We start from the raw sequence: 22,355 nt of genomic DNA on the forward strand, positions 1-22,355 counted from the left end.
GCCCCCATGGCACCCTGCCCCTCCCTCCTCACAGCTCTTTCCACCCTGCACCGTAACAGCCTGTTTACTCAGCTGTCTGCCCTAGACCCCAACCTCTGCAAGGGCAGGACTGGCTGTTTGTTCACCATTGTATCTGGGGCACCTACGGTATTTGGCAGGAAGGAGATATTTATTGAACGAATTAGTCAAGTAATGGAGGTGGCGAGTGAATAAAATAAAATGGTTTGCCATCCGTAGGACACACGGGATTTCAGATTCGGGAAGGACTCCTACGAACTCCGCCTGAGCCAACATTTCACTTAGGGAGGCCCCACGACTCCACTCAAGCCATGCACGTGTGGCCGATCAGAAGGGGGCAGTAGAAGCCAGGCCAAGGCTCCCACCCCTACAGCAGCAGAGGGGACAGAAGTATCGGGAGCAAGTGGGACACTCCTTTAGAAGAAGGTCATGATGGCAAAATGCCTTGGAACACAGGGGTCACGTTCAAGGGCTTTGCAATCAGCTGGGTGGTCCTGGACAGGTCATTCCAACCCTCTGGGTCTCCAAGCTGGAAAATGGGAACCCAGACACCTACTGCCTGAGGTGTGGGCGAGGATCAAAGAGATTCCTCATGACAAGCACTTAGCACAGTGCCTGGCACGTACAAATCAATTCCAATGAGCTGCGAATGCTGTCACTGAGCAATGCTTTTCATAACCCTGGATGCACCCCCCTCTCCCCGCCAACTCAGGCCCAGGCCCCCTTTTTCCCCTTTGCACAAACCCTCACTTTGACTCCCTCCCCGCCCTCACGAGGTGCAATGGAAACTCATACCTCACAGGGGTTTGGTTTCTAGAGATGGTTGCGAGCAGCGGAGAGGACTCCAGTCTTTAGGCCTTCAGGGTTTTTAGGCTCCCCTCAACCTAAAACACCCCCTGGCATGTCTGGGAAAATTCAGGAAGCCTTCAGGGATGCTGCTCAGACCCAGGTCAACACCAGGCCATTCATTCGCCTTTCAAAAAAAATATCCCCAACCTGTTCTCCCAGAATTTTGATGCTTGCCGTTTTACCAAAGAGAGGCTTTGGGTAAATGCTAGCTTGGAGTCAAAGATCCAATTGTGGATCTCTTATTCGAGGCCTGGGCGGCGCATGGCAAATTTGCCTCTAGATCTCCAGGGAAGCGGAATAATGAATTACTAGCTGTTTATCTGAGAGATGCCCATTCTATAAAGTCAGGCACAATGTGATTTTTTCCTCTAAATTAACTTCATTTGATTTTAAAATGATCTACAGAAAATGACTAGAAGAAAGAAATCGTCTGTTTCCTGATCAACAGAAATCACCCTTGGCTTTGAGAGGGAAGAAAACCAAGTTCATCTGCCCAGATTACTCCATGGAAAAGCCGACTGGAACTCTGACTCACTGTGAATGTGCTTTGTGCTGTCCTGGTGTCAGTCCCATGGTCACCGGGGACGTCTGACAAGCATGCCAGCAATCAGCAAGGGCGATTCTGGACTTTTCTTAAGAGCCCGGAGCGGGAGGTCTGTTTCCACGGCACCCTGCCTGTACCTCTGACATGAGCACAGACAGGGTGCTGCTCTGCGATTATGTTCTACATGCCTGTCCTCCCGCTGGTCTGCGCTCCACAAGGTCAGGTATTTTTTCCTTCATCTTTATCCCCAGGTTGGGCTGCCAGTTAAAATACACGACGCACAGTTAAAACTGAACATCAGATAAGCATGCAATATTCAGGACGTAACTGATGCTAAAAATGTTCAAAACTTTCCTTGGCATCCTGTCCTTTTCGTTTGCTGAATCTGACAATCCTATCCCCCAGGGCTTCTTCTCATTGAATCTCCATGACTCTGAAAAATAGGTATTAGACCCATTTTACAGTTGATGAAACAAAGGCTCAGAGAGGCTAACCAACTTGCTGAGATGGCACAGCTGTAGCTGGTAGGGCGAATTTGCCTCTAGATCTCCATGCTTCCATCGACATGTTCAATGCATGTTTGGGAAATGAATGAATGAACGAACGAATGAATGCAGGCATGTGTGCAGAAGGTGAGCAGCCAGGGAACCTGCCATGCGCCTTCCTCTGAGTCATCACTCCCTCTTTGGAATCCCAGCCACACTTCCATATTATCGAGATTGCTCACCCCACATTCCTCCTCTTGGGAAAGGGCCAGTTTCCTGGGAACAACACTGCACTTTCTCCCTAAGTGAAAACAGATCTCCGGGTGCCAGGAACAGAGGAGAGGTGGAATCCAGACAGGGCAGGCTGCTTACCACCCTGAGAAGCCATCGCCCTGGAGATCAAGGTCTGGAGCTGACCATCCCCAACCTGCTCAGAACAGCAAAGAGCACGGGACATGGGGTCAGTCCCACCCTCATCTAGCCCTGTGACCTCAGAGAGCCCAACGGGCAGATTTACAGAGAACGCTGGTGCAAGGTGGCAGACAGATGCCCAGGCAGTTCACACATGCCCTGGCTGTCCCCTCTGCCTGGACCTCTCTGCCCAAGTTCACCCCTCGCTTCTGTGAAGTGCCACCTCCCAAGAGGCCTTCCTGGCTGCCCTGTCTGAAATAGCATCCCCTGCGGCCTCTACTGTGTCGCTCAGCACTACCTGAAATCACAACACATATGAAATACTCAGTGGTGACTCTGGGCTCCATTATGGGGTGTGAGCTCCGTGAGCAGGTCTGCTTTGTTTGCCACTTGTGTTTCCTTCACCACCACACCCTCAGCACCTGGAACACTGTCTGGCTTACACCAGGTCTCAGGATGTATTTGCTGAGTGAAAGACTGAATGGAGGTCTCTGCCTGGAAGTATTGTTATATTGGAAATCGGCGAGCTGAACAGAGGCCGCCTTAGTAAGCCGAATTTGGAGTCTTTATTACGCCAGCGATCTCAGAGGAGTTGCCTCTCAAAGTCTGAGCAAAGCAACATGGAGGAAGCTTTCCCTTTATACACTCCTGGTCTCTTTGTCTCCTAAATATGGGGCTTCCGGACCTTTGGCAGGCTTTTCAAAGAGCCCTATGTACTAGAATGGGGGCGGGGGGGGGCAGTATGCTTAGCAGATATCTTGCAGGAGGCTTGTAGCCTTGAGCACAGCACAATTCAGATAACCAAAAGACACCTGGCATGGGACTAACCGGGGACAGATTAGACCCTATGTCAGCAGAGCGGCTTGCAAGGCCAGATAATTGAGCTTATTTTTCCTATTTACAGAAGCCAAGAATAGCAGAGTTAATTCACAGAACAAAGGACCATTGATGTTTAGTGGAAAATTTCAAACAGCAGTTTTTACAACATAGAGGTTACGGGAACAAGATGGAGTGCCTATGTTTCAGTATATATATCTATACATTTGTATAGACATACATAAGTACATACACATATATGTATATACCCATATCCATATACATACACAACATAAATCCAACTAAGACTGAATACAGGTAACGACATGTTGGGGTTGTTTCTGGGGTAAACCCTTCGTGAGGACCCCACCACCATGCCTGCACACCTGCTGTTCCCTCTGCCTGGAACACACAAACTGGTCACCTTGCAAAACGCTGCCCAGTTGCCTCTTGGTCCCGGGAGACTTCTCTGACCCTCTCCCCATCCCCACCCCATTAGCGAGCCTGTTACTCCATCTCTGGGCTCCTCTCTCAGCTTGCTGGTGCTGTCTTTGTTGTGGTTATTTCCCAAATTATGACTTACTAAATGGCACATCCTCGTGCCCTTCGCGGCAGACTGTATTTCACCAAAGATGACAGCAGCCATCTCTCCCAGCCCAATTTGACCTTGCTCTTCTGCAGTGTGACCCTGCGACTCCCCCATCAGGCGTGGAATTCTCCCTACGCCCTTGAAAGTGAGTTGTGCTTTGTGCCTGTGACCACTTTGGCCAGGGGCAAAAGTGCCGCTGTGCCAGTTTGGGATGTCGCTGTCACTGACCTGGGAGCTTCTACTTTCTGCCTTTCGAAAGCCAGACACCACAGAAGAAGGACAAGCACCCTGAGACCTCCACGCTGCGGGAAGCCCAAGCCATGTGGAGACGAAATGCTATGAGGCTAGAATGGGTGGGAAAGCATCACGGTGCCAAACACATGAGCAAGGAAGCCATGGCGGGAGCAGATCCTCCAGCCCCCGCTACCCCAGAGGCATGCGTCAGAGGTGAACTGCCTGGCCAGGCCCTTCCCAGGCTCCTGAGGCACAAAATTGGGAGAAAAAAAAAGTTTGCTTTAAGCCACTATACGTTTTGGTTAGTTTGTTATGCAACAGTAGTTCATGGAAACATCCTTGAAGACAGGAACTCCATCTTATTTTTTTTAAGTTTTTATTGATTTTTAGAGAGAGGGATAGAGAGATAGAAACATTGATGAGAGAGGAACATCATTGGCTGCCTCCTGCACGGTCCCTACTGGGGATCGAGCCCGCAACCTGGGCATGTGCCCTGACGAGGAATTGAACCTGTGACCTCCTGATTCCTGGGTCGACACTCAACCATTGAGTATACCAGCTGGGCTTTTTTAACTTTATCTCTCCTAGCCTAGAACTGGGTGAGGCTCATAGTCAGCTTGATCAAATTGAGCCGATTGATTGAACGGCTCAGACTGATTAAATTTTCCCCAAGCCAGGAGGACGACTTCTGTAAATAAAGCCAAATGTCTTCAGCGATCAGCCGAAGCTACTACCTGGCCCGTGTGAAAAATGGAGGGGTCGAGTTTACATGGGGATTTACAGAATATTATATACTGCTCTAAACAAAAGACTTTTATAGGGGTGGAACAAAAGTGCAATTACCGTCAGTACATTTTAGGAATATTGCCAGTTATGACAGTCACTGTAAATTCATTGCATAAAAGTACCCCATTTTTGTGTCTGGTACTAGGAAGCCCTGATAAATGCCTTCATTCCCTGCAGGAAGGAGATATAACCCTATAGCCTTGGCCACTTACTCCCGGGCACCCAGAAGCAGGGTCTGGCAAGCCTAGGTCTCTCTGTCTCCAATAAAAATTGTGTTCACTTTTCATTGGCTAAAAGTTAGGAGCAGCCTCAATTTGAAGGGCTTCCTGTCATGTGATATTTCCAGGAGCTGAGAGATGGGGCTAAGTGGACCATTATAAAGGCCATTCTCTGGCCTGGGGCGCTCCCCTCCCATGGACCCCCAACTTCCCTCAGTGGGGGTGCTTTCACAAAGTCCTCTCAGTTGAGCCCCATCCAAGTCCAGACCTTCCATTTTCCCTGAAGTCAAAAACTCAGAATCTGAGGGACCTCAGGGCCACCTACGCCAGGCCCTGGTAGAAATCCCTGCTCAAGAGCACAGGCCCTTTTCAACCGGACTCTCCAGGTGTACAGAGCAGCCAGGTGGGAGCAGCATAAAGTCCATCTCAGCAGCCCCAGGTGTGAGTTCCAATTTGGCTACTTACAGAAGATGGGACCTTAGACAAAGTCATGTCACCTCGCCGGGCCTCCCTGGGCCAAGGACGGCTCATACCTCATGGGACTGCTGGTAAGACTGCATGAGATAACATCTTGTGAAACGCTCAGAATGTATTACATGTTGACTCTAAGAGCTGTTCTAGCTGAACAGATGGCAGAGGCCAGCAGTGGGTGACCATCTCTTCACTGGGGGTGGTATCTCTAGTTCACCCTTCATTTGCTTCTACCCATGGTTCAACCCTGAGTCCATGGTAATTCACAAACAAGACACTTCACACTCATCCCTAAACACTAAAACCCTGAAAATAGTAACCGAAGTGGGTAAAGGGACTCCCCTCCCCAGCAGAGAGGACCTCGTGAGCAACGGTAAAAGCAAGGGTGGTTCCAGCTAACGCTTATTGGTGAGCAACCAGACTGGAAAACCACTGTCTTCCTTTGGAAATAAACATGGTCAGACCAGAAATGGAGGTGGGGTGCTTTCTGGTCCCAGGCTAAGTTCTTTTTGAGTCCCTTTACCCACCAGAGTGATTTTAAAAGCAAATCAGTCCTTTTAAAAAATTAGAATTCACTTTTCTTAAACTAATCAGGCTGTTAAAACCTACAGAAATGGTACATTCAATCTGTGCTGCAGCTCAAAGTTGCATGGAATCAAGACTATGCTCATTATCAAATACTGGGGACAATGACTGTAATACAGAGGGCATGGCCTAGCTCCACCTTTGCCTTAGCAGATCCTTATCCAGAACACCAGGACCATGCTCAGGGCTAAAGGATGAGCAGGCCATGACAACAGCACTGGCCATTACTCCGTCATGAGGCCAATTACAATTCAGAGACTTTGGAGGCTCAAGGCGAGTCATTGAAAATACACCTACTTGTCTGAGGAGGAAGTCTTGGAGAAACCTGACCTCTAAAGTTCTAGAATTTACTGGCAGAAAATTGCAAAACATGGACTAGAAATATCCGTTGCCTTCTTTGATAGGCACCTACTCAACCTGAAATACAACAGGTGCCATTCACCAGTTACAACAGGCACTGCAGGCTGCCAACCCAATCAATATCCCTTCCTGCCCTCTTATTAAAAGAACTCTGACTGGGTAGTGGTGGTAGGAAAAATATATCCAGCTAAAGAAATAAATTTCTTAGCCTCCCTTGGAGAAATGGTGTTTGGGCCCAAGAGTTATATATAGAATTATTGGGGAGGGTATCAGAGCAGCTCCTTAAAAGAAGGGCTGATTCCACTGGCAGGCACCCTTTCCCCCCCACCCTTGGTCATTCTTCATCCTGCTTAAAATGTAGAAGTGATGACTGGAGCTGTGACAGCCATGTTGGGACCAAGAGGGTACCTTGAGAAGGCAAACCATGTGCTAAAGACAGCAGGGCAGAAATACAAAGGAGCCTAGATGTTGTAGAACCACATTCCTGACCTTGGACTTCCTACCTGCCTTGGACTGTTATAGGAGAGAAAATCAACTCCCTGCTTATTTAAGCCACTGTTAGTTTGGTCTCTGATACTAGCTGCCAAATGTATGCTGAAATCAGAGTGACAAATTAAAATCCTTATTGGTCAAGGATGACACCTTCACTTCTGGCCACCTGTAGCAATCAGAACGCTTTAACTGAATACATGGGTTTGTGCTTTAATTTGGGGAGAATTGATCAAGTGATAGACAGAAAAAGAGACAAAAGAACTGGAAGATCCGGATGGTGTCTTCAAAGGGCTAATGGTAGAAAGGGAGAGGCAGGCCACAGCCATAGCAAAAGGTTTCCAACAAAAGGATCTTGTGATCTACAGCTGAAACATTTCAGATGGCAAGACGGTGCTGAGGGATTTCAAAGAAGGGAAGATCTGCTTGTTCAGGGGCCACCCACCCCAGGAAGGGTGCTGGGCTTGATATGGAGCAGTGCAGCAGAGAGGAGCAGAGGAAAGGAGCCATTCCAGGTGGACAAGGGCCTGAGCAGGAGCTTAGAATGAGGAATGTGAGTGTTCAGGGGAGTGTGCAAGGCTATAAAGGTCCCACTGAGGCACAACTAGGAGGTGCCAAGTTGAGGAGCTTGGACTTGACCCTGCAGCCAATGGGGAAATAACACTATCAGAGTGAGGCGGATCAGAGTGTCCGGAGGGCTGGGCTGGGGCGAGGAGCGGGTGGAGAACATGACTAAGGTGAGGTCCAGTAAGGAGACTGGCTGTGGGACATTCTGAGCGGAGATGGAGTTTGGTGGCTCTGCCCAATGTGGCAGATGGAATGACAGTGTCCATGGCCCTTACAGCTGAGGGTCACTCTGGACAGCCAGCGGGACATAGCAAGTCGACTACACATCAACCCTCCTCTTCCCCGCTGTAGGCAGGCTCCTCGGATGGCAGCTTCTACAGTCAGATTCCTTCCTCCCTGAAAAGTGAAATAAGGAGAGGGAGCCTGGCATCCATATCTAGCCTAAGCCAACGACAGCTGCGGATTCCAGACACTAGATCGTGATGACTTGGCATGGAAGGGCCTTCACCTGTCATCATGAAGTCACAGAATTCTAGGACAGCATGGGCCCCTGGAAGCCTCCTCATGGATAAGCTCACCCACTGAATTTCAAACTGGGTTCCATTTGGTAGTGGGTGCTTTTTCATGTTTTATAGATTGAGGTTCCCAGAAAGGCTGCATTCCAATCTAAAGGGTCACCATCAAGCTGAAAACCATCAACAACCCAACTCCTCCTCCCTCATCTGACAGAGCAAAAAACAAGATACCCTCTTCCTCCCTTTCTGGTAAGTCCCATGGATCTTGTAATCCAATTGCTTGGTCAACGATTATATTTCCCGGACAGCCTCATAGGTTGGGGGTCCAGTGGTCCAACTGCTAGACCCCCAGTTCCTGGCACATGACCCGCCACAGGTAGGTGTTTAACCTAATTACTAAGCGGAGCTAGAAGGAAGGGGGATAAAGGTGGCTTTCAGCAAGGCAGTGGCACAGCCACGGTTACTCATCCTGGGCCACGCCTGCCGCTCAGTGTGGCCCAGTTACTGCAGGTGACCGAGCTCAGACATGTGGTGACAGGACATCCTTGGCTCCTCTGCTCAGAGTTCCCAGCCACCTGGGGCAGGGCTTGGGGTCTGTCTTCAGCCACCCTCACAGCCCACAACATCCTGGGTTTGAGTAATGGTGCGACCTCCTCAAGGGCACCAACTGCATCACAGTCATCGCTGTCTCGCCAGCACCCAGCCCGGCCAAGAACAGACGCACGGCTCTGCCTTTCTGCTTCTTTTCACCAAATTCCTGTTTTTTAAAAAAACACTTGGCACATCTTTGCAAACGCAGCTGGGAACATGCCGACTGTGAAGTGGCGGAGCCGGAGAAGGGCTCCATCTGGGAAGTCTCTGGTGACTCTCCCGGGCCTAGTGATTTTTGGCCTGCTGTTCGTTTTTTCCCTTTTCTCTAAAATGGGAAGGTTGGCCACTTTATCAACCCCCCAGGGCTACACGGATGCTCCGTGTAGCTGAAGGACCGGTGAACTGTATAAACACGGAACCACATTGCGGGCACCAGCTGTGGCTCATTCCACATCTCTGAGCCCAAGCACCCATAGAACCAAACTTCCTGTCCAGACTCAGACACCACATGGCACCATCCACCGGAAGCAGGGAGAGGCAGGGGAAGACTCACCGTTTGGTTTTGTATTAGATTCTAATGCTCTCAATGACTGCATAGCATTGGTGAGCGTGTGTGAGTGTGAATGTGTGTGTTTGTGTACGCACACGTGTGCAATGCCTTGTGCAATGCCTCAGTTGGACGGTGAAACTGTCAGAGTAAGCTTTTTGAGGACCATCTCAACGTGGACCATATTTTTCCATGAGGTAACTCAGTTTCAGGGCCTCTTCCTGAGCCTACAAAAATATCTGCTGCCTTAAAAGTGAAAGCGATCAGTTCCAAAACATGAAAAGAAAGCAGGAAAGCCATAATTAATTCCCGTGTAATTAAGTGGCTAAGACCCGTAACATGAAGTCAACCTCACGAATTGCATTTGGCTCATTGGATTTTTCTCAGTTTGCAAGAATTCCTGAGGACATATGATGACGGCAGAGAAATCAGAGCCCACGGCAAAATAGGAAGGATATATACACAGCAAAAAAAACAGTTACACACTTTTTCCAGCCATCATATACATTTAATGGGGATGAGATGGTGCTTCCAAAGATGGGGAGGCTAGAGGGTAGGAAGACATTAAAACTACCTACCTGACAGTCTACAAAATTTTAGCTATGGAAACTCAACCTAAACTTAGAAGCTGTGGCAAATGTCTAGTTTCTGACAATTTAGCTGAGCTGATGTAGGCGCACATGTGTACACATGCATGCACGCACACATGCACACACACCACGCACCACCAGGCTACCTGTTTGCCAGCAATCCTCCAGTTAACAAATATTTCCCCGGCTTGTTCCAAATGAAAACACACTGAAGCTCTTTGCCAGACGATGCACAATCAATAACCTCCTACCTCTCCTTTCATAGAAAACTCATTTAACTTTAAGGAAACATGATGAGTGATTAAGATCTATAACAGACACCCCGTGAATAGAATGTCTAAGGATTTCTGGTTGTGACTGTCTTTTCAATGGAAAACTTCTGGCACGTTGAAAACAAGAAAGGTTGGAAACCTGGGGAGGAGCCTGTCTCCCATTGGACACCCCTCATCTTTCTACACCCCACCCAGTGCCACATGGGGGGCCTCTTTTGTGTGGGAACAGGATGCATTTTACAGCTGAGCTGAGGCACCTGGGGCTTCGTGAGCCTCAGAAAGAGCTTGCTCAGGTTGGGCCAGATGCCTCTAGAAAGTTCCATGGGGCTTTGGGGGAGACACACGCCAGCAGCCCATGATGGAGGTCCATTCTTTTGGGCCAGTGGGAAGATGGCTCAGGGGCCATCTGTGTTCTGCAGATCCCAGCAGAAGCTCCCAGGATCCTCCTCTCACAGTGCCCCCTCTCCTTTCTAATGGATGTTCATGGACTTCCTGGACTTCAAGTGTCAGCAACTGAAGCCCATGTCATAATGCTCTGGGGGGCCCATAGGAGCCTCTTCCCCTCCCAAGGCTCACGTTAGAAGAGTGGGGGTCAGCAGACTCAAGGTTCCAACCAAAGGTTGGGGGCCAAGAGCTGGGGTAACCTCCACGTCCTGATTGGTCTTCAGGTCGGACCCCCTGTGCTCTTTTCCTGTCCCTGAGATACTCAGTCCAGGTTCTCAAAAGACATGAGCCACACCAATGCGGAAAGAGTGGCATCAGGAAGCACAGAAAGTCAAGCAGATGCCCATCCTGCCACCTACTTGGTGACCTTGGGCAAGGTACTCCACCCCTCGGCTTCCTCTTGTGCAAAATTAGGATATGCATACCACCCACATACCACACAGGCTGTAAGGAATATTAATAGCAATGGTTGATGAGACTTTGTAAACTGTGCAAGTCTAAAGAATGAATAATAAACAACACGGCATTGCGGGTTCAAAATTACAGTCAGTATGGCCTCAAAAATAGTAAGCATCATCCTCCTGCCTTCCTGTGGCCCCTTGCTTCAGTTCCACTCAATTGGCAGGTGAGTTTGTCCCCTGGGGAAGGGGGAAGAAGAGGCCAACCTGAGTTAGTCAATAGGAACATTAGGTTAAACCGGCTCAGATTAAGTATTCGAATCAATCAGTGTCATGCTGTTCTAGAGAAAAACAAATGGTTTTGGTCTTTCCAATCACAAAACTGGACTACATGTTGGCAGTGGTGCGCGCTTTTCTTGCTATGCCAGGGCCTGGCACTTAGTAGATGCTGAACTATTTCCCGAATGAAGGAGGAGAAGGAGAGATGGAGAGAGACCATCAAAACCACAAACAATGAGTCATAAAGGGGCAGATTGGACAAGGGGTTGCTTTATATTTACAGTTCTGCATTGCCAATCTGATTAAACTGATTGTTCCCCTAATAGCGGATTTCTCCTGCCACAGGCAGCCAACACGGTGAGTGGGACAGCCTGCTGATGACACGCCAGGTGAGCAGGGTAGGAACCCAGGCTCCTGTACCCCCACTGCAGGGCCTTGAGTGAGTCTTGTTAGCTTCTCAGGGTCAGTGTCCCAGGCTGTGGAGTGAAACTAACAAGACTGATCTCATCGGTGGGCTTGGAGGGACTAAGCTGAGAGAATATTGGGAAAGTGCTCAGCACAGATGCTAACACATGGCGGACCACAATGAACAGGACCAGTTGTTAATCACAACTAAGGAAAGAGATCAAAGTCTTGTTTCTTTTTTTTCCAGGACAGCGTGGCATTGCAGACACCAACCTAAGGATTCAGAGAACTGGGGTCCAGGCCCAGCCATGAAGTGAGGACTTTCCACTTTCATTTATTTATTTAATATATTTTATTGATTTTTTTACAGAGAGGAAGGGAGAGAGATAGTTATAAACATCGATGAGAGACCCAGGCAGGCGGAAGGCAGCGGGGCCGCGCCAGGAGAACTGTGCAGGCTTCTCCCAGCTCTAAGATCCAAGAGGTGAGGCAGCCGCAGCTTTCAAACTCTGAATTAGAGCGAGGGGCCGTCTCACAGGAAGAGTGGGTATAAAGGAATAATGCGCCGCCATTCCTTTCTGTTCTTCAAAGAGAAGCTAGCTTTGAAAAGGAGAGATGTTCAGGGCTGAGGATTTAGAAATACAGGGGAAGACTCCCAGCCAGTTAGCAAATAGTTAGCACTGGGCTCTTGGTTTGCCTGTGAGTGAAGTTCCACTGATTTCTGGTTCACTTCATAGGCCACCAATACGTATGCAGTGCCCACCACGCGCAAGCACTGTTCTAAGTGTTGGGGTGATAGTGGTGAATTAAACAGACAAATATCCCCGCTCACAGGGAGTTTATGGTCTATGGCCACATGCATTTGCTGAAAAAAAAATACATTTAACTTCAGATTCTGGGCCACATGCGGCCCATAGAGATACAAAGATGACTAAGAGCCGAAACCGGTTTGGCTCAGTGGATAGAGCGTCAGTCTGCGGACTGAAAGGTCCCAGGTTCGATTCCTGGGCATGAATCTTGGTTGCGGGCACATCCCTAGTAGAGCACTGTTCTAAGTGTTGGGGTGATAGTGGTGAATTAAACAGACAAATATCCCCGCTCACAGGGAGTTTATGGTCTATGGCCACATGCATTTGCTGAAAAAAAAATACATTTAACTTCAGATTCTGGGCCACATGCGGCCCATAGAGATACAAAGATGACTAAGAGCCGAAACCGGTTTGGCTCAGTGGATAGAGCGTCAGTCTGCGGACTGAAAGGTCCCAGGTTCGATTCCTGGGCATGAATCTTGGTTGCGGGCACATCCCTAGTAGGAGATGTGCAGGAGGCAGCTGATCGATGTTTCTCTCTCATCGATGTTTCTAACTCTCTATCTCTCTCCCTTCCTCTCTGTAAAAAATCAATAAAATATATTAAAAAAAAAAAAGATGACTAAGAAGCAGTCTGACCTGTAAAGGTGAACAGGTGCATGGCCTATTCCGTATAACCTGAGGAGTGCTGCAATAGAGGTTTCAGAGGAGAGGAGAAGGAGACACCCAACAATAACAGCTGCCACACTAAGTGCTTAGAGACATCGTGGTATTTTGTTTTCTCCCCAAACACCCCTTATTGGTGGGCACTCTTACAGGCGAGGAAACTGAGGCTGAGAGAGAAGCGCTTGCCCAAGGGGGCCCAGCCAGGGATGACGCTGGGATGTGAACCCTCGACGCCTGACCTCAGGCCCTTGGTTAGATCGCACAATGTACCACAGAGGACTCCTTTCCATAGCACCAACCAGACTAGACATCTGAGTGAGTCAATAATGTACACGACACGAGTCTCCATCCGGGATTAGGAATTCAGATCCTTTCTGTTTATGTCAAGTTGGCTTAGCCACAACACTACTTTGGGAAAATAAACATATTTCTCTAATACAGAGGCAAGCCAGTTTTAAACGCCTGACCTAGGAGAGCCGCAGGTGACTGTGCCAACCTTGAGGAATGAAAGCAAGCGCTTGAGCATCGGAGGTTGGGAAGTGTCTGGCTAGACAGGGTTATTTTTGGTTTGGAGATAGCTTTGATGGGTTGCACCTCTGCTCCCTGTATCAGAAATGCCACCTGGGAAGTGAAGATGCTGCATTGAAGGGGAGATAAAAGGGAGAGCTTTGCATCAGGAAAAACAAATAAAGCAGAATTGCCAATAATCATGAGGACAGGGAGAGGAGTTATCTTCAACTTTGAAGCATCTGGTATAAGATGGGGGTGAAAATACCTACCTGGCCTCCCCGTAGTCACCCTCCCCTTCCTGTCTGCTCTCCACACTGCAATCTACAATGAGCTTTTTAGGACACAAATCTGATCATGTCATCTCCCTCCTTAAAACCGTCAACGCACTCCAGTGTCCTTGGGAAAAGACAATTCCTTCATCTGGCAGATGCTTGGTCCAACCCTACCCACTCCCCTCACTTCATTCTCCCATTGTAGCCACACTGGCCACTCTCCTCATCATGCTCTCTTCTGCCACAGGGCCTTTGCACATCCTGTTTGTATTCACAGAGTACTCTTCTACCTTTTCAACCAAATAAGCCATGCTTCAGCCTCACTCAAGCCTCACTTTCTTAGCAAAGCCTTCCCTTTCTGCCGACTACATCAAGAGCCTCAGTAGAGACTCCTACAAGCCCATGCATCTTTCTTTTGTAGCAACTATCACAGGTGTAAAGTTACATCTGCATGATTATTTGATGAAAAAACAGTGCACAACCAGCCTGCACTCTCCATGAAGGCAGGGAACCATGTTGCTTAACGTCTAACACGGTGCCTATAGAAAAGGTCATGATGAATATAACAAAATCCAGCAATGCCAACATTTACTAAGCAATTTCTACATGCCCAGGTACTTCCCAACAACCCTATGAATTCGGTTTTATTATCATTCTCATTTAACAAGGGGGAGACCGAGTCACAGAGAGGTTAGGGAACTTGCCCAATGCTGGGTTTTACACAGCTGGTAAGTGGTCAAACCCTGAAAGTCTGGTCGAAGCCTCTCACTCAATAAATGGAACAGAGTGCCTCCCTCCCCTGCTATCAACCGGACTCAACAGGGATAAGAAAACAACTTTTATTGTGTTCAGCCCGAAGATGTTAGGGTTTATCTGATATAACAACAGCTAGCATTACCCTAACTAATAAGTGGGGTGCTGAAATATGCGGCATTGGCTTAGAAGTCAGGTAGCGGGTTATTATATCAGAGACTGGAAAACTGGAGACCTGTGTTATGCAGCAGTAAAATTTTTGGTTAAACTATAATCTATGAAAACTTAGAAGGCAGAACTCTTGCCTACTGAGCCGGTAAGCTCTCAAGAAAGAGATTTGAAAAAATAATGGTAATAGAGTTTGCTGAGTGTCCCTGGCTGAGTTTAGTTTAGCATGGTATTCGAGAAAGAGAGGAACTCAGGCATGCATTAGCCAGTTTGCAAGTAAAATTGGAAAGGAAGAGTGGAGAGGTGAAAAAGACATCGATTTCTAGACCCCAAGCAATCAGAAAAAAAAAAGACTAAGAAGACTTTTAAGTGAAATATCAGACTCAGGGGATAAGCTTCCCAGCTAAGCCTCATGGCCTCAAGGTAGCTGGCGTTAAGTTGAGAGAGAAAGAGAGGCATGGAGTTAAGAAAGTGAAGAAATAATGCAGGCTTCAGAAAGGTCTAGGAAATAACTTTAGGTGTGGCTACTGGCACACTAGACATCAGAGAGGAAGATTCCAGTTGTTGTAAGGATTGCACTGGCAAAATCTATAGGCCTGGATTTCAAGTCTTTTACTGTTACAGCATTAAAACTTGGGCCTCAAAAGTTCAAGGGTAGGAACTAGGTTACAAAAGATTTAGAGCCTCAAGGAGACCACAGACCCCGAGATCCATTGCAGGCATGGTCAAGAAGAACAAGGGACAAAGAAAACCCTCCTATGGACAGAGCCAGGGGCATGAAGAACAATGAACCAGGCACTTCCTCACAGAGGGCTTAAGCAAGGAACCTCACCCACTTCCAGGGCACACAGTGCTTCCCACACACGGTGCCTGCATGGCAAGATTTCATAACTGCTATGAAGGGCCAGTGTCTTCCACTATTGTCTTTTCCTGCTGGATTATCCTCCAATATGGTATAGGGGCACAGATAACTGTCTCTTTTGGCTCATGGGTCCCTGGACCATGAGGAGCCACCCTCCAATAGACAGGACAGAAATCCACTCAAAGATCCTGAACTTGAAGTTGGAAGCAGGGATTGGACAGAATGTGGAAAGGCAAACATGTGTTGTGTGTAAGAAGAAGAATGCATATACATGTTTGGTGGCCAGGGAGCTGATGATACAGCTGGCCAATGATATATGGGCACAAGTGATGAGGTCCCTTGCAGGCTTAACCCACAATGACCTTTTTTTAAAAAAAAATTAAATATTTATTGTTGAAAGAATTACATATGTCCTACCGCCTCCCCATTGACCCCTTCTAGCCCCCCCCCCTCGCACCGGTCCCCATCCCTTCATCACCCTATTGTCTGTGCTATGCATGGGTTATGCATATATGCATACAAGTTCTTTGGTTGATCTCTTCCCACCTACCCACCCACCCTCTGACTTTCTTAAGATTCTCCACACTCTTCTTCCTTCACCTGGTGGCTGGATGAATGTGCAGGAAGACACTGAAGGTCAGGTGTTGACAATAAAAAAGACAAACTCTCCATCAGTCTTGTTACCTAAATGACCCTCCTGCCTCCTCCCCCTCTACCCCTCTGTGCCAATCTGAGTAATAAATGACCTTCTATTGTATTAAGCTCCTGAAGATTTTGGGGTTGTCTTTTATAATAGCTAATGTAACTGTAATGATTATAATATATAAAGTTCTTAACACAGTGCCTGGCACATAATAAGCACTATACAAGTGTGGTTATTATTATTATTATACCCATTTTACAGATAGGGAAAACTGCAAGTTATGTTGTGTCCGACTCCGAAGTCAATTACTATTTTGGATTTACCACAGATGATAATCAGATCCATTTTTATAGGTGAGTTTGGTGCCTGGCTCAAGGTCACAAATAATAGCAGACCCAGAATTAGAGGCCTTCCTCTTACTCAAAGGCCTTCAGGAAGCTTGCCCCGGACTCCAGGTCTCCAGGTTAGTCCCTCATTGTTTCATTTGATTAATTCTCTTTTACATGTCAGGAAACACCCTACTTGCAAAGGTTCCACCACTGAACTGGCAAGTCTGTATAGAAAACCAAATAACCCTCCACTGACCCAAATTCCAAGTTTTAATTGACACCGAGCTAGTTAATTAAAAACCTGCTCTGTGAGCACAGACACTGCTGTGGCGGGCTCATGAGACAGCTTTTGCTGTTCTTTGTAAGGAGCAAGGCTTCTTCTGTGACATTTTGTCCATCACAGCGACAATGCACCACAGAACAGCACAACCAGTCCAGGGTCAGGAAAGCTGCCGAATGAGAATTTAGTGCAGAATCAGAATCTATGGGGCAACAGTAAAACAAAGATCTGAAAATCACCCTACCCACCAAGCAAGTGTTGCAGAGACAAGGGCTTGTGTTAATTAATGTTTATAAAGTGATTGGGGATCCCTGAAATGAAAGAGACTATTCAAAAATCCCCAAAGCATTATTATTATCATCAGCCCGAATAATCTGTTTTTTTTTTAAGGAAGCCATTATTATCAAATACCTACTATATGGCAGATGTATTCACATCCTTAATCTGATTTAATACTTTTAATCACTCTATGTGGTAGGTTTGAGTTTTCTTCCCATTTTTTTTTTTTTTGGCAATCCTCTCTGTGCCGATGAGAAAACCAAACTCAGCAAAATTAAGTCACTTTTTATAAAGTGGCAGAGCCAAACTCTGAGGCCAGAACTTTCTTAGTGTAAAGGTCTCTCCCTTTTATCATGCCATACTGCCTCTTCCAGACTCTTTCTGCACTTAAAACAAAAGTTCACTCAAGGATGCCTACGGCTTTTCTTTTTTTGTATGTCCTCTTTTTTACTGAAGTATATTTTGCAATACAGTGAAATGCACATATCTAAAATTTACAAGGCAATGCATTTGGACAGAAGCATATACCTCTGAACCCACGCCCCTATTAATATAAAGGGCATTTCTCACACCCCGGAAAGTTCCCTGGTGCCCCTTCATTAACAATGCCTTTAAAAAATACAACAAATAAAATGAGCTACTTTCTGCCCTGCCAGCATGGTTCAGTGTCAACCTACGAACCAGGAAGTCATGTTTCAATTCCTGGTCAGGGCACATGCCCAGGGTTGTGGGCTTGATCCCCATTGTGGGGTGTGCAGGAGGCAGCCAATCAATAATTCTTTCTCATCATTGATGTTTCTATCTCTCTCTTCCTCTCTGAAATCAATAAAAATATATATTTTAAAAAATGAACTACTTTCATTTGACCCAAACAATCTTTTTGTAACTTAGGCAGTGGTGCTGTGCCCATAGGGTCAATCCTTGAGGTGGGAACACTGAATTATTTGATGCTGGAATTATTGGGAAGGGGGATCCTTTAAAAATTTTGCATACTGATGGCTCTATCCACACTGAACACATTGGGACCAGTTAATCTGGATGAGACAGAAGTAAGAGACATGATTGTGTCTGGATTTTAGCCTCTACCATGTGTTAGGCACCAGACTGGAATATATATATATATATATATACATATATATATATATATATATACATATATATATAATCTTATCTATATACATATATATATAATCTTATCTGGTCCTCATAATTATTGCTTTCATTTTACAGCTGAGAACTCTGGGGCTCAGAGAGGTTAGAACACATACCTGAGAACACACAGCTAGAAAATGGCAGCCTTGAAATTCAAAAAGTCTGACTTCAGAAGCCTTTACAGATGCTGATTATAGATGTTGATGGGCAAATTTTACCCCCCAAAGATTTAATGGGCCAGTTATATTCATTCAACAAACAGTACTCAGCATCTACAAAGTGCTAGGTGTTGTGCTGGGTGATAAGGAAGGAGAAACAAAGACCAAAGACGAATAAGACACAAGCTTACACTAGAAGTGCCAAGGTATGATGGGGAAACACTTAAAACAGGGTCAGGATTCTTAAGGAATGGGGCAAAGGTGTGAAAGGGCCAGGTATGGGGAGTGGGGGAGGGGTTTCTCAAGGAAGTCCTCACAGAGATGCCAGAAAGATCATTCCTGAGCCAAGGCTTCAGGGATGAGTGCAAACTGGCCAGCTCAGAAGGGGTTTACCAGGTAACATGACCAGCGCATACACCAGCATGGTGAGACACTTCTGTCTGCTCCTTGTTTAGCTTTAACAAAATCAACCAAGCCAAATTTTAAAAGCCCAGAGAAATGCAGTGCTCACTGGGGTCCTCAGCTCTTCCAAACAGCTAAAAATCAACATTAAAAAAACAAGTTCTAAAGAGTAAAACACTCGCCACAAACCTCATGCCCTAACCCATGGTCAGCAAACTGCAGATCGCGAGCCACATGCGGCTCTTTGGCCCCTTGAGTGTGGCTCTTCCTAAGCCTTAGGAGTACCCTAATTAAGTTAATAACAATGTACCTACCTATATAGTTTAAGTTTAAAAAATTTGGCTCTTAAAAGAAATTTCAATCGTTGTACTGTTGATATTTGGCTCTGTTGACTAATGAGTTTGCCGACCACTGCCCTAAGCCCACGCCTGTGATGTTTTGAGAGTGACCAAGCCCTCATTTAAAGCCAATTGTCTTTTATTTTCTGACTTGATCTCCACATGACTAGTTGCATGCTTCCTCAGGCGTTGGCAGCAAATTCGAAGGGTGGACAGGTGCAAAGATGGCAGGAAGAAGGGGCAACCAAGATAGAAAAAAAAAGAGAGACTTGGAAAGATGAGTTGAGAAACTAAAAATTTCTCCTACCCCAGTTGTTTTCAACCTTCCTAATTCCACGACCCTTTAATACAGTTCCTCATGTTGTGGTGACCCCCAATTTCATTGTTACAAATTGAACATAATTAAAACATAGTGATTAATCACAAAAACAATATGTAATTATATATGTGTTTTCCCATGGTCTTAGGCAACCCCTGTGAAAGGGTTGTTCGAGACAGGTTGAGAACCGCTACCCTAGCCAGTTTGGCTCAGTGGATAGAGCATTGGCCTGAGGACTGAAGGGTCCCAGGTTCGATTCTGGCCAAGGGCGCATCTCCAGAGGTGGGTGTGCAGGAGGCGGCCAATCAATGATTCTCTCTCATCACTGATGTTTCTATCTCTCTCTTTCCTTCTCTCTTCCTTTCTGAAATCAATAAAAATATGTATTTTTTTAAAAAGAAGCTAAAAAAATCCATAGCTTCTTTCAGGACATCATTGTATAATATAGTACAATAGCTTGCTCAACTCAACAGGCATCTACTAAGCTCCAACTGTGTACCAGGCCCTCTCTTAGGCTTGGCAGGGGATGTGAAAATGTAAAACCCGGCACTGTCCAGTTCAGTTTGGTAGGAACAAAAGGTGTATAAATTGAGACAGGAAGAATATCAGGGTGTGAAGGGTCTCTTCACACTGTGTATGTAATAAAGGGCAGGAAGGGCTGCCTGAAGACAGGGAAGTCATTTGTCACTAAAGAGCAAGACACTTAAGGAAGATACTTAAGTTCCCCGTGCCTCAGTTTCCTCTTGTGTATAATGGGGATAATAGCAGTACCCTTTCAAAGCAATGTTGAAGATGAGATGGGTTGACATACAGAGTAGTGTAGGATGCCTGTTGTCATTGCCTATGTACCTCACTACTTCCTTCCTCAGTCCTTAGATTTGGTAATTGCTCAATAAATATTGCTGGACAAATGAATTCACACATGAATGGGTCAAGTGATGCTACTGAGTCAAAAGGGAAAAAAAATTATTATGTAAGGCATTGAGCTCTTTCATAAGCCTTGCAGACCATGGAAAGACTGCCATGCAAACAGTTTAAGAAACAGGTGTGATGTTTAAGGTATGTTTCAGACACGGAAGAAGTTAATCATTCATTCCTTCACTTTTCTGCATAGATGGCCTGACATTTTAAACAAGCCCAGGAAGTGAGATGAAGAGATCACAATGAAATTAGAGGACATCTCATTCTAAAAGATGGCTGGAGGGGCCCTGAAACCCAGGAGTTAAGCTCTGTGGGAAATGCTGTGATGACAGCAAACCCCAACCACCACACACTCACCCTGCCCAAAACCAGCGCTGTGGGCTTCTCCTTCCTTAAATTATACTCACTCCCAAAAGGATAAACACAAACATTGTCTTTAAAAGATGTTGAAGACCATAAAAGTCAAACCAGCTTGAAAACATAGGCTATGAACACAAACAGATGGAGCTACCAGAGGACCTGGGGGTGTCTTACAGGTCTCCACCCTTATTTTACAGATGTGGAGACTGAGGCCCGGAGGAGGAAAGGGAGTCACCAAAGCCATCATTTCCAGAGAATGGCAGACAGGGGTGGAGCAGGGGGCTCGGATTCCCAAACTCGAGCCCTCCAAGGGGACTGCATCTTCCTGCCAAAGGAAATCTTGAGGAAAAAAATAAGAGGCGGTTCCAACTCCAGCAGGGGATCAGGACTGGGGTGAGGAGGCCCTGGGGGAGGAGAGGCAGTAAAGAGTAAAGAATGATTGTGATGGGGGAGCTAAGAACAAGGCTGATGAGCACACGCAGTGGGAAGAAATGTCAGCCCCTCTGCGCTTTTCGTGGGGCTAGGAACAATACGGTCCAATCCAAGCGCCTGGGTTTTGCAGGTGTATCCAACCCCTTCTACACAAACACACGCAAAGACCAATGCCTTCTCCCAGGTGTTTTCCTCTCGGTCGGAATTTCTCGCGGGTGGGTAGGTGGGTGGGGAGGGAAAGCCTCAGAGATACCCTCTCTTTAAGGTAGCGCCCTCGGCCGGCAGCGGAGGAGGAAGAGCTCGGGCAAAGAGTCTACCGGATCCACGCGGAAGTCGCGACCCCGCCCTCCCCACCCCCCAACACCACCAGAACCACACACCCCCGCTTGGCTTCTTCCTTCCCCGCCCCCAACGGTGATCGAAGCCAGGTGAAGGGACCGAGAGCTGGAGGGCGGGTTTCCGAAGGGCTTCTCTTGGAGACTCTGGCCCCCGCGTGCCTGCTCGCTCCTGCGCGCACTCACAGGCACACCTAACATACACACGCACGGCCGCGCACACGCTCGCGCGCATGTAGAGATTCACCAACACACACGCACTCGCATGCACACATCTGGTACCCCCTAGAGGCCCGGCCGCGCCCGCCCCACCTCCCCTTCTGCCCCCGGGAAACGGACAGGCAGCAACATGAATGAAATCTGCCCAGAAAGACTGCATTTCAGCTCCAACCACGCAACCTCCGGCCAAACCGCCGAATAGAAAACAAAGTTTTATTTCGCTTTTAGACTCTCCAGTTACGCTTCTACCATTTCCTGTGGAAAATGGACGCTTTGAAGTGTCTAGCTCGGCTTTCACAAACAGGCAGGACCGCCAGCTCGAGCTCTTGAAAACAAGAGCCCCCCCCCCCCCGCCCCCAGCCCCAGCCCCTCCGCCGCCAGAACTGCAGGTTCAATTCCACCCAGCTCCTGCCTCCATTTATGGGGGGATGTGGGAAGAATGACAGAACCTGCTGAAAACGACGCCCTACACTGACACCTCCCCCTCCAGGACCCCGCCCCACTCCCATCCTGCCTGGGCCCCTGGTGGTGCTCCTTAAGTCAAGTGGCAATGGCTGCAGCCCCTGCCACAGGGCTCCCCAAACGGCACGAGCTGGGCAAGTCGAAATTGGGGAGGATAGCCCTATGCGACCGCCGGACCATCAGTCCCGGAAAAACTTGGGAACCAAAAAGTTATCAGGTGACC

At 47.4% G+C, this 22,355-nt stretch overlaps 1 protein-coding gene across 1 annotated transcript in view; it reads right to left on the reverse strand.

The window, feature by feature from the left end:
- LOC106697798 (ankyrin repeat and BTB/POZ domain-containing protein BTBD11-like) overlaps nucleotides 1–22,355 on the reverse strand; it is a 160,087-nt gene that overhangs the window by 136,968 nt on the left and 764 nt on the right. The window lies entirely within an intron of this gene.

This window comes from Myotis lucifugus, unplaced genomic scaffold (genome assembly GCF_000147115.1).
Source record: "Myotis lucifugus unplaced genomic scaffold, Myoluc2.0 scaffold_103, whole genome shotgun sequence".
In the NCBI taxonomy this organism is placed as follows: Eukaryota; Metazoa; Chordata; class Mammalia; order Chiroptera; family Vespertilionidae; genus Myotis; species Myotis lucifugus.